The following is a 12,666-nucleotide window of genomic DNA, read 5'->3' as shown; positions in this document are numbered from 1 at the left end:
AATAGGCAGGGAGTGTATCAAAACAGACTAGTAACAAGAAATATTCCCTCTGCTTCATTGGAATAAAGCAATTTTGTTGACTAATCTGTAAAGTAATGCTTATCCCAAAGGTAAAGGCTGGTAGAGATCTGGATTTGAAGGGCAAGTATGATTTGGAGCATATTGTCACATAAGGAGCACCTACTCGGAACATCTTAAAGTCATATTCCACCTGATGTGTAAAACTTCTATTTATTCAGTATAGAATATGTCTGTGTTTACAGACAATAAACAAAATACAGTTTTCAGTCGGCTGTTTGGTAGGCTCAATGAATCCTATCTGTAGAATCCTATCTAACTAATCCTATTTTAAGCAACAAAGAAACAGGATAGTTATAAATAAGAAAAAAATACCAGTAGTAACATTGATAAAACTAGTAGATTACACTATTAGATTCCATTTTCAGTCATTGGTGAAGCAAAAACAATAGGACAAATACATTGTTACTTTGTTTCCCTTTGGTAACACGTGCAAAGACCACAAACAATACCACAAACATTTTGCAATTATTTTATGTATATCATACAAACTCCATACAGTAAGGTATATTATATGCCTCAGTTACATAAATACGGCACACATCATGCTAGTTAGTTTGAAGACAAAATAAAACCCAGGACATTGGCAATTTACAGCTTTATAACTAAGAGTAAGCTGTGCAAATTCGTCATGTGAAAAAAAGACTGCTAAATAACCACTGAAGGTGAAGCCATATGAGTGTAAGGGTACTTAGTTTTAATCTATTGCAGTCAGTTAGAATTAGGCTGATAGTGCTGCCTAGGCCCACTCAAAGCAGAAAAATGTTCTAGTGCAGCGGTCGCCAACTTTTACGGCTTGGTGGCCCAGCGTGTGTGTGTGTGTGTGTGTGTGTGAGGGGCAAATCAGCCTGTACAAGCGGGCTCCGTGCTGGCCTGTCAGTCATAGAAGTTGAGCTGTGTACGTGCATGCCAGTCTGTTCACATTGCCCAGTTTCGAACAGGCATGACTTGTTAGTGGGCCACAGCCTGAGGGTTGAGGACCCCTGTTCTAGTGCATCTGTTTCCTGCAGGCCATGTTTTATTATTTTTTTTATTTCAACATTTTGTATTGTAGGCTGTCTTGAAAAGTGTTTTCTCACATATTTAATGGCTCAGCTTTGTGGAAACCATGGCTAGGAAAAAGCCCCAGGAGTTTTCAAGCATGTAAACAGATGAATGTTAGGAATAAAAACCTTCTACATGTCCTAAAATTACAAAAGTGCAATTCTTCATTTAGAAGTCCAAGTGTCAGGACCCATTATGGTAACAAATGAATAAAACATACTAGGATCAAAAGGGGGAGATGAGGCCAGGGAAAAAGAGCAGTGACAATCCATAATTATCTTGTAGATATAGCGCTTGTGAACTAAAGACTCTTGTGCAAATCCATCAACTCTGTTCCTTGCTATGTGCATTCCACCCTGAAAGTATGTTATGTATGTGCATTAAGTATAAATCCGAAACTGCTTGTACTTTATTAGTTTAGCATAATAGGATGTCTACCTCTAACACATCTACAATTCTGCAGTGTAAATAGGATAAATAGGTTTGAAAGAGGTCCAATCTGAAAGATAATAATCACTTCACACCTCTGTCAATTGTGTATTCCTAGTTAAATTCAGGAGAGCTGTCACCAAATGCCTACAGTACAGACAAATGTAAGCCCCCATTACATGAAACCTGACTGTAAGTGACATTCCAGCAGGGGCACAGCAGATTTTTGTTCCAAACACACAGCCCAACAGCAACTCGGCGAGGAAAAAACCCAACAATAACGCTATAAGATGTAGGGCATTATTTAATGAGGAAGGAAGCCACAGCAGCATAAATAACTTCTTTCAGCAACAAAGCACTTCTCTCACAATAATCTTCAAGTGGGTACTCTCCTACTGCAGATGACTTAAATTAAGGTAGGCTGTGCTGCAGTCGACGTGTGAGTCAGCAAGAGCTGCCTGTAGGAAACTGCTGACATTTTTAGAAGGCTCACAAACAAAAGTGTGTGTATGTGTATGTGTGTGCGTGCATGTATGCTTGCAAAGACACCCATGCACACATGGGTTTCTACTCAGGAAGCGTGGGCACACATACCATTAACATGTAGAAAACCAGTAGCACACAATTTCTCATTTCCTTATTTACATGTCCAATTCAAAGAAATCACCTCTGAATGTTGGCTATAATTAGAAGCTGCATTAAGTCCTTCAGAATCAATTTGTTTAAGCATATAAAACAGCTCAGACAAAAGAGAGTAACTTCTCTTTTTGAAAAGTGAAAATCTGTCCTGCATGAAAGCAATATGCCCTTTTTAATGAGTTGGGAAACTTATTTTGAATTAGAGCACTCAAAAGTATTAAATACTTCATCTGGGAGATTATTTTATAAGCAGAGGTGTAAGGTTAATTTCTAGAAAGATTGATGCTGGGACACAATCTCTCTTTATAACAAAATCTTGTGACCTGGAAGACCCTTATCTAATGAAAAATGGAAGGAAGGTCACACTGACTCACTAATAGAGAAAATGCAATCTGTACTTGCAGATTATTACAATGTCACTCAAAGTCTTCCAATCTTAGATTTGCCAAAAAGGCAAGTGAGAACAGGAATATTGCAAAATATAGCTCTCTAAGATCTCATCATAAAAGCTTCACTTTAGAATACTTACAATTTCAATATACTCCACAATATACAGAGTCACTCTTGTATTCTTTGGGGAAAAAAACATGCATTTATGAAATATGTATTGAAAAGGGCATTCTACCATTCATAGGAGAATTGGTGTAGCATAATGAATATCCAAGTGATGGAATAGAGAAGATTTTTCAGAAAAATATTTCCACAATCCTTTTTTAAACTAAAAATGCACTGTTTGATGAGACTAATAATGTAACAATGAATACTACATCTGTTAAAGTTAAGCAATTTCAATTGTGTAAATAACCTGCCTCCGGGAAAAATATCCAACTTACATATTAGAAGTATATAAACATCTAACATCAGCCCCCAATCAGAAAAGGCCATTGGGATTTTTTTCCTGTTTAATAGTTTTCTGGAAACGTTTGTTCTGGCGGATAGAGCATTCATTATGGTCCAGAAAATATAAATATAATCCACAACATCAAAACATATTAGATAATCTTGGACAAGCAGTTGTCTTTCTCAGTTATCTTAAATTTAAAATATACCTGGAGTAATAATTCTTTGAACAGAGTTATGAAAACCAATAGGACAACTTTATAATAAATTACTAGTTTTTAGTGGCTCTACTTTATGTGTGAGGTAAGATCAGATTCAACACAATTGTATATTATTCCCTACCTCAATAGACAGGCATTCAAATACTCTGAGCTCCATACAGAAGGACAGGGTTGAAGTGGAACAAATAATCATGAGACACCTTACAATGTGGAGCTACAAAAGCATAATGAGATAATGACAAAATGTCTTTAAGCCATCTGAGCCTACACGGTAAGACTAGGCACAAAACAGAACATATACAAAGGAATGTACATCTGCTGATTTCTACAATTGCTTAAATGTCACTTAATAAATAAGCTTGAACTTTTAATTTCTGTACTCTTAATTAAAGTGTATGATAAAATATCAAAAACAGAATATATCAATTTATGATAAAGAGTTGATATCTCCATAGCACCATTCATGAATACCAACGGAAATGAGTTCAGTCTAGATATGGATATGAGAAGCCTTAATTTAATTTATACTTGTGTAATTAACAATCACATAACCAGTTTTGGATTTTTTTCCCAAGAAAGATGAATATTGCAACCGTAAACACATATTTAATACAGCAGAATTTATTTTAGAGAAACTAAGATTGTGTTATAACGTGAAAAGCATTTACAGAATGTAAAAGTACAGAAACAATACAGGCTACCTAAATCTCCACAGGGAGAGGAAAATTATCTATTTTAAAAACTTTTACTCTACTCAAATAAAGCAGGAATTTAGGGTTTATTTTTTAAATTATTTTTCCTTTAAAGAACATGTACTGTGCATTTTCTTTCTAAACTTGGTAAATGTTCTTAGATTCAATTTCTGCTTATTATTGATCACAACAAAAGGTGCACATTCCTCTGCTTGTTTGCTTGCTTGCTTGTTTGCAAATGATAATTTCTGCTCCAGAACTGGCAGCCTAAATATGATGCTTTTCAACAAACCACAAAGATGCTTCAGTCTAACTAGAAAGCAGAATGAGCATGCAAGCAACTCAGCTGGCTAAACTCATTAATTTTATATTTTCTTGAGGCAAGCTTCAATATGGGTACTTAGTTCATGCAGCTGCCAAAGGAGGGGGAGGAGGAGATACTCAGTGTACACGGAAACAATGGCCAAGTTTTGTAACTGCTGAGTAAACATTAATACAGATGTGGCAAACTTTAATCAGATTTTAGAATGGAAAGATGGGAAATTTAAATAATCCAGAATAATCTGTTATTGTGTCTGACATAAACTAATAGGAAATATATCAACATATTAATAACATATTAACTTCAAACTACTGAAACACCCTATGAAGATTCTCAATCATCCAGGTTATGGTTGTCTCAAAGGTGCTTTTTCAAGAGGCAACTGGACTTTCTGGAGAAAACACCTCTGGAACAATATTGAAACACCCACATCAGTTTCCTAGCAAAACTCATGGTGCTAATTATTATTGCAGGCTACTTCCAGATTAGTCATTATATTTGAAGGAGACTTGGCTGATCAAAGACATATCAGCACATTCATAAAGGATATAAAACATTACATATTGAAACATTATCCTCAAGCATTATCTTCATATTTTTATGAAACTATGATGCTTCTCTGTATATTGGGATGTAAGGACAAACAAGGACCAAATATAGAGGAACAAAATGATAATAAATTTAACACTAGGCGTTTCATAAAGGCCTTTCTTTTAGCATTCCATTATTGTTCCACGATGTTTTCTGCCTGAGCCGCTTTTCACATCTCTCTTTTCAAGGGGTGGGGGGGAGAATTGGCCTTTTCTTTTTAAATATATTTTAGTCTTTTTTCCTTGTTAGGATATTCTTATAATATACTACCAAATGTCTCTTAGGATTTAATTTAATTAATTATACAAACTCGCAATTAATTAGGAAAGTGACCACTGCTCATACTAACAGTAAGTGAGATTGCTGTTAGCTATATTCTTGAAGTGCCCACTGGCAATATAACAAGACCTGAAACTTTGCATAGTGTTCAGTTTCCCCAAAAGCTAGCTGTAAAAACCTAGCAGATTCAAAAAACATCGATCAAGTTCTTGATCTTGGTACCAAAATCTTTAGGAATCAAGTTCCTGACGCTTCAGAATCCTTGTGACTCTGATGTCTAGAAAACCAATTTTTTTTTTGATCTGGTAAGAAAGAGGACGAGATGGCTATGCTGGTGGTGAATAAAGCTAATTAGATATCAATTTGGAATATCAAAGAATTTGGGTCTACAATTCCAAAATGGGAAAGTTCAGCTCTAAACCCTGTTGCCTAATTGAGCAATTTAAAGTGAGAAATACCAGCACAGGAAAAGTAGAAATATCAAACATATCTTTTAGGCACACAGAAATTCAGAATGCTTTTCTCTAAACACTAAAGTTCATGCACACTCACGCAGCCGTATCAGTAACATTTTATTTTTATTTTTTACTCCTCGGTTTAAAAATCTTTTTTTTTTGGCAATGACTTACTGGATAGGCAACAGCATTTAAAAAAGGCAGTCCAACCCCAACTTTAGACATGTGAAAATAAAGTTAGGATTTTCAGCACTATTTAAAATATAATACATAATTACATTCATTTCTGAGTTCATATATACTATTTTACTGTACAGCGAATTTAAATCTGAAACACTTGAGAACTGTTACAGAAGCAGGTGCTGTAACTTCACTTGACATGAGAAAGCATCAAACGTTCTATTTGCCCTCATTACTCCATCATAAGAAAAAGTCTCATTAACATACATTCCTCTTTTAGATTGCTGTGATTTTATAACACTTTGCTGGAAGTGAGTAAGCATGCACTGGATTGCACTTTAAAATTTCCCACACATCTATCTAGTGACAAGCAGCAGCATGGAGTCATTCTTCCAGTCCTCAACCTGTCTCTCCCGCCTATACTTTCCAAACATTAATTAGAGCTAGATTTTTATCGCAAATGTTGTTTGCATTTCTGTGCTGTAGTTCATCAATGGAACTCAGCTGAAAACACCCAACATCTCCACACCATTGCTGAAGGCACTATTTGTGCAGCTTGAGAAAAGGAAGCATGTCACAAAACAAGTTATCCTCAAAACTCAGGATACAAACAATCAATCCAACTTCTTATTCCCACACTTATAATAAGGTGAGGTTTTAAAAACACCCTTCTGTTTAACAATATTGATTTCTGAATACTAAGAGGAAGTTTTTAAATGTGAGGCAGATGCGATGCCTTCTAGTAATGTCAGCATTCTTTGAAAAAAATCTTCCTGTGTTGCCACACTTTATTTCACTACTATAGCATTTTATAATAAAGATTGTCTTAAAATCCACACATGCAGGTGAATGCAACTATCCAAAATGCTACAGTAGTAGCAATTCTCATAAAAATCAAATTATATCCCCATATCAAAAAGATACATGAATGCCTTTCAAATGGGTGAAACAATTTCAAATGTTTTAAAACTAATCAAGAAAATTGTTAACCCAGTGGATTTAACAAGAGATCCATGTGAAGGAATTCAAAATATATTTTTTAAAAAGCAGCTTAAACTAAAATTTATGCTTAAATTCATCTGGTAGAACTTAAGGGTCACATGCCTAGGACCATAGGTAAATACCATTTTCCTGAAAATAAGACCTGTTCTGAAAATAAGCACTAGCATGTTTTATACGTGTGCCTAATATGAGCCCTACCGTCAAAATAAGTCCTACTTGAGCACCTGCATTCCGCCTGGTTGCTTGTAGTGCTGCGGCCACGAGACAAGGTGGAGTGGGGGTGGAGCTACCCCACGTGCTGCATATCAGCTTACCTCAGGGGCCTCACAGATAGGACATCCACACCCTAACACCTGCCTCATGGCAGCAGCACCAATAACCAGGAATCCACGTAGCCGACAGCCCACTTCTTCTGCTTGCTCGTGGCTGCAACAGAGCAGGAGGCTAAGTGGTGTGCTGGTGTCACAGCTGCGAGGCAGGTGTCGGGGCGTTGGTAGCTTGGCTATGGGGACCCTGAGGTAAGCTGGTGTGGGGCAGCTCCACCCCCCCCTCCTCACAGTGATGACTCTAGTATGCGGTGTGGCCTCCTGCCCCACCACGAGCAAGCAGAAGAAGTGGGGAAAAATAAGACACTCACCAAAAATAAGACCTAGTGATTATTTTGGGGCCCAAAAGAAAATAAGAACCCCCTCTTATTTTTGGGGAAACACAGGTACTGATTCATTCATACACATGTTTGCATACAAAGTTGAGAATGCTAGGTAGATAAAAGTCTCTCTCCTTATTCTTCTCAGCTTGCTCCTTACATACAAATTTTGCAGCTGCTTTCAGTAGTCATGCCTTCAAAGGATTTTATGGCTAAATTTTGGGTAGCTAATTTCCTAAAAGATCTTGTTCTTGCAAGACTTTCCAGTAGGATTGCAGAGCACTCTCAATTATAGATCCCTGAGCTGCAGACACTCTTTGCATTCAGATAACTCTATGATGGGTGGGGGGGAGGGGCTTTCGGGAACTGAGGCTTTTAGAAATATCAATAACTACAGAGTGGGAAACCAAATAGCAAAGTAACTATGGACACCTGCACACCTATATCAAACACTGTATTTTACCTGGTAATTGCAAAATTTTACCCCAAATTTCAAGTATGGTTTTCAAATTAAGCAAGGCTGGTTCTTGCTTGTTTAAATTTTTAACTTCAATTAAATTACATTTGATTTATTAATATACAAAGAGCAGTTCTGCTTTAAAATGGAACAATTATCCCTTGAGCGCGCAGGTAGTCCTTGGTTAACAGCCATTTGTTCAGCAACCAATTATGCTGAATGAGACATGTTGCAGCCATTAAAGTGCCCTGCAATCACATGATCACCATTCTTATTCAACAATAAGCAAAGTTAATGGGAAGCCCAGCAGATAGTCACAAATGACAATCACTTGACATCACACCTAATGACTATGTGGGATTTGCCTAACATGCTTAACAATAGCATTGCTAAGTCATAGAGTATGTTCCCCTGTGTCCAGTTCTTGTTAACTGAGGGCACAGATGATTACCATGATTTTAGGGAGAGGACATACACATTATGTTCAGCTAAATCATTGATGTAATAATGCTAATCAAAGTTTAGTATTGCTCTGAAAGATCCTATGGCTACATAGGAGCAAAACATCCATCTAATCAGCATCTCGGTTTCATCATTGAATTACATGGGAACTATACCTGTCTTTTATTAAGGGTATTCCATATAAGCATATTTTATATTAGATATATTCTATAAGTTTATATTAAATTCTTATTTTTATAGAGCAACAAAGAAACTATAGATCTGTAGTTTAAGATCTTTTTAGTCTAATATAATTTCTACTCAGAATTATGTCCAATTGTACTAAACAGGTTCAGTCTCAGACAAATTCATACAGGATTGCAGATTCAGAAGACAGTAAAAAGCGTTACATAGGAAGACAAAAAGTAGGTAATGCAGTGGCTTATTCAACACTGTGTGTGTATAGATATCTCACTTAGTACCCACCAAAGTTTTTGACTCATCTTCTGAAATCATACAATAAAAATAAAGAGGTGGCATGATATAAAATAAAATTTCAGCTTCTGACACTGCATTTAGTTATAAAAATGCCTCTGCATTTTGCACAAATCCACAGACATGTGAAAAAACATTCAGATCAGAGGTGGGTTGCTCCCGGTTTGGGCTGTATTGAGCGAACTGGTAGTGGCGGTGACGGGAGGCTCCACCCACCCACCCGGATGTTTCTGTGCATGCGCAGAAGGATCGCGCATGCGCGCATGCACACACACACACACGAGCGAATCAGTAGGACCAGGATTTGCAACCCACCTCTGATTTAGATGCTGGGCAACTGTAGCTTGGGATTTTGTTAGCAAGCAAATTCACCAAATCAAAGTTGGTGGTAGTAGAGAGCATCACTGGAGCACAAAGGGGATGGTAAGAAAAAGGTACTCTAGTGTAATTTTTTTTTGGTGTTCTGTGACTGTGCAAGTGTTAAGAGATGGTGCCGATGGAGGAGGTGTGTGTGTGTGTGTGTGTGTGTGTGATGGACTACAATGAACCAGCAGTTTTACAGGAATGAGGGAGCACATTCCAGAAAGGGGACAGGGACAACAGGCAGCACAGCCCAGAACTGGACAGGAGACAGAGGAAGAGAGTTAGGATAGCGACTTCCTAGAATCTCCCAGGCTATATCCTTTACGGTGAGAGTAGTAAGGGTTCAATCTGGCAAGATTCTGTCTCTTGTGTGTAAGCTGAATTGTTCTTTGCCATCCTTGAGCTTAGACTGACAACAAGCCTTGTCATAGCAGCAAGAGTTTCACAACATTCCAAGTGTATCTTTATTACTATACAGTCACTTCCAACTCCTTGAGATCCAAAGGCTGTCACTTCACCAAGCCTGTCAAGAATTGAGTTTTTGAATATTTGTGTCCAGCTGCCCTGTGCTCTTTTTCAACTGCCTTTGATTTTTGCACATTTCAGCGTCTCTTCAGATGATTCTTACTTTCACATTATGTGCCCCAAAGACCAAAGTTAATGTTCCTTATTAAGGCTTCCACTTTAGTTTCTAGTTTTACTTGTCTTCTAGTAAAATCAATTCAGGTATCCACTAGTACAAAAATATTCCCTAAATTGGGGGCATTAATTTACTAGACTCCGGGAGTCTTCTAAGTAAATTTGCATAAGACTTCAATGTGCTGTCCAATGTACGGACTTTAGCCTGTCTTTAAATGCTATAACATGTTAGCTTACAAATGCCACAGCTCACAATTACTTTCCAATATAATTTTCAAAAATTGTTTCCAACTGTTTCCTCAATTTAAAAGTTTATTGCAGATTTGTGTGGACTTCCATGTTGAAAGCCTGATGAATTCTTTCAAACTTCACTTAAAAGCGTTTTTAAAAAGACAGCCGCCATATTACAAAAATAACCTGTTCCACAAAAAGAGAAGCACGATTTCATATTTAGCTTACTTCATATCAGGCACTGGAGTTAGCTATGTGGTTTGTATGTTACATTTGTAATGATCTGGGAAAATCACAGTAGTTAACATCTCTCACCTTATACCTGAGTCAGTGGGGGAAAGGCAGAGCCTTTCATTAGGCATTATCTTCTTCAAACATCCCATGAGGCAAGGAAGATATTTCAGTGGGAAGTAATTACCCTTTGCTGTGCAATTCAACAGATTAAGGTGATAGAGAAGCCACAATTAAAAACTAAAGACTGCCTATTGTAAAACAAGAAGTACCCAGCTATTCTCTTCACAAAGATGCTTCCTCTAATTAAAATCACTTTGCAGCTCAGTTGCTATAACTAATCAATACATCAAAAACTTAGCAATCAGTGTCGATGTCTGTAAGCATACTTACACACACACACACACACCAATTGCACTTGCCAAGGGAAAGAATGAATACGAGGATAATAATAAGCTCCAAAAAACAATGTCTTTATAAACACACAGGAAGGCATAGTAGAGCGTTGTAACCTCACCTCCCCATGAAGTGGTGTGTGTGTGTGTGTGTGTGTGTGTGTGTGGGAACTCAGCGCTGACCAGTCTGACATCACAATGCATCTCAGAATGTGAATAGGAAAATCTAATGGGAGAACTGGGATCGAAGCCCCCCGGAATAATGAAGCTGTCTTAATGTGCTTTTTGCCTGTACAGGATAGCTTGAATGGGTTATCTGGCAGGAAGCCTTTAGCCACCCCGACTGAATAATAAACAAAACGCACTCTCCCCCATCCTTCCTTCTCCCCCTATTATTCTAGCCAACGCCAAAAGGAATCCGAGCAGTTCCCTTACACACCAGCCCCCTTTCTTTATTGCAACTTCGTATCTTAAGGCACGGCGAGCTTTCCACGCTCCTTTCCAGACCCATTACGCCCTTACTGAAGTCCTCCAGATAGAAGGACCAAACTACAAGGCACCAAAAGGCACGGAGCGTAAAACGACCGGTTCCCATTTGCTTGCAATGGGTAGGTACCTAGCGTCCTCTCCCCTCCCTCCCGGCTGGATAAAAGGGCTTCGCAACCTGACAGCTGCTGGGGGCGGGGGGAGAGGGAGCGATCTCTCTGACACCCCCCCCTCCCACCATTCCTTCTGATGCCAGACTTACTATTCTGAGCTCCTCCTTCTGCAGCTCCTTCAAAACAGCCACCCCTCTCTCCTCGGCTTCCACTACTCTCACTCATCACTTTTACTCCAGCGCGACGGGATAGACCCAAGCTTTAATGCAATTAAAACTGACCCGCCGTAATCCGCTCTCCCACTACACACACACACACACACACACACACACACACACACACACACACACACACAGACACACACAATCCCATCCCATCCCACCCCTGCGCTCCTCCCCAACCTCCTATAAAAGCTACTCTTCCGTGGGTTCGCTAGTAAAAACTAAATCGGCGCCGGTCTTGCCGTCCGCAGCGGGGTTGGCGACTGAGCCGCACCGGCCAAAAAAGCGTGGCAGCATTTTCCAAGTCCACGTCCAGCAATGCAAGCGTGCTCCTCGCTTTGACCCAGGCGCATCTCCCGACAAGCCAAAAACCGCGTTTGTATATGTGTGCTTGTGTTCCCGTCACACACACACACAAAAAGCGAAATAAAGCATCCCAGGACACACCAAACTTCACCTCCAGCCTTCGGAAAAGGGGGAGGGGGGAGAGGAAACGGGGAAACGGGACGAGAGGGGGAAGTGGGAGGAGGGGGCTCACCTCTAGCACCGTAACTTTCGCTGCCTCCGCGCGTTTCCCGCCAGTGTTTTTCGAAAGGGGCGAAGAGAGCCGACCCCAATCTTCTTTTTGAGGGCTCCGGTTTGCTGAGGTGGTTCTGGCGAAAAACGTGCATCGAAAGAGTCACAAGCCGATTGCTTTGCAACAAATCAGCAGGAGCGGCGGCGGCGACCAAAAACAAACCCAGCTGCTGCTGCTGCTTCCCGAGGCAAAGTCTTGCAGAGAAAAAAGGGGGGAAAGGGAGGGGGGAAAGTAACACATATGCATATAAAAGGGAGGGGGCGGGGAGGTGGAAGAGGGAAACTAGAGGAGAAAGGAGGAGGAGGAGGAGGAGGAGGCGGAGGCTGCAGCAAGAAGGGTGAGGGGAGAGAGAGTGTGGGGGGTGGGTGGGAAGGGAAGCCAGACAGAAATTGCTCTGTCGCGGGAGCGCTTCGGGGACCGTCTCTGCGCAAGGCGGCGGCTCGTCGCTGCTCCTGCAGCCCCTGTTCTGTCGGCTGCGCGGACTCTCCCCGTGGCTCGCGCTCTTCCCAAAGGAACGCCGCCTACTCGCCTCAATCGCTACATTGTTGACATTCGCAGGCTGACATCATCCTCCTCCTCCTCCCGCCGCTGCCGCCGCC

At 39.9% G+C, this 12,666-nt stretch overlaps 1 protein-coding gene across 1 annotated transcript in view; it reads right to left on the bottom strand.

The window, feature by feature from the left end:
• The window catches only part of BACH2 (BACH transcriptional regulator 2), a 193,260-nt gene extending 180,941 nt beyond the window's left edge, over positions 1 to 12,319 (bottom strand). The window contains exon 1 of the mRNA XM_087718745.1: positions 12,029 to 12,319. The gene's annotated coding sequence lies outside the window, so the exon portion shown is untranslated. The remainder of the gene's footprint in view (positions 1 to 12,028) is intronic.
• Positions 12,320 to 12,666: the final 347 nt, after the last annotated feature.

Source organism: Thamnophis sirtalis, unplaced genomic scaffold (genome assembly GCF_051295495.1).
Source record: "Thamnophis sirtalis isolate CommonGarterSnake01/CBP01778 unplaced genomic scaffold, rThaSir2_p1.2 scaffold_6, whole genome shotgun sequence".
Classification (NCBI taxonomy): Eukaryota; Metazoa; Chordata; class Lepidosauria; order Squamata; family Natricidae; genus Thamnophis; species Thamnophis sirtalis.
The sequence above is the reverse complement of the archived record's forward strand: the minus strand, read 5'-3'. Positions and strand labels throughout refer to the sequence as shown.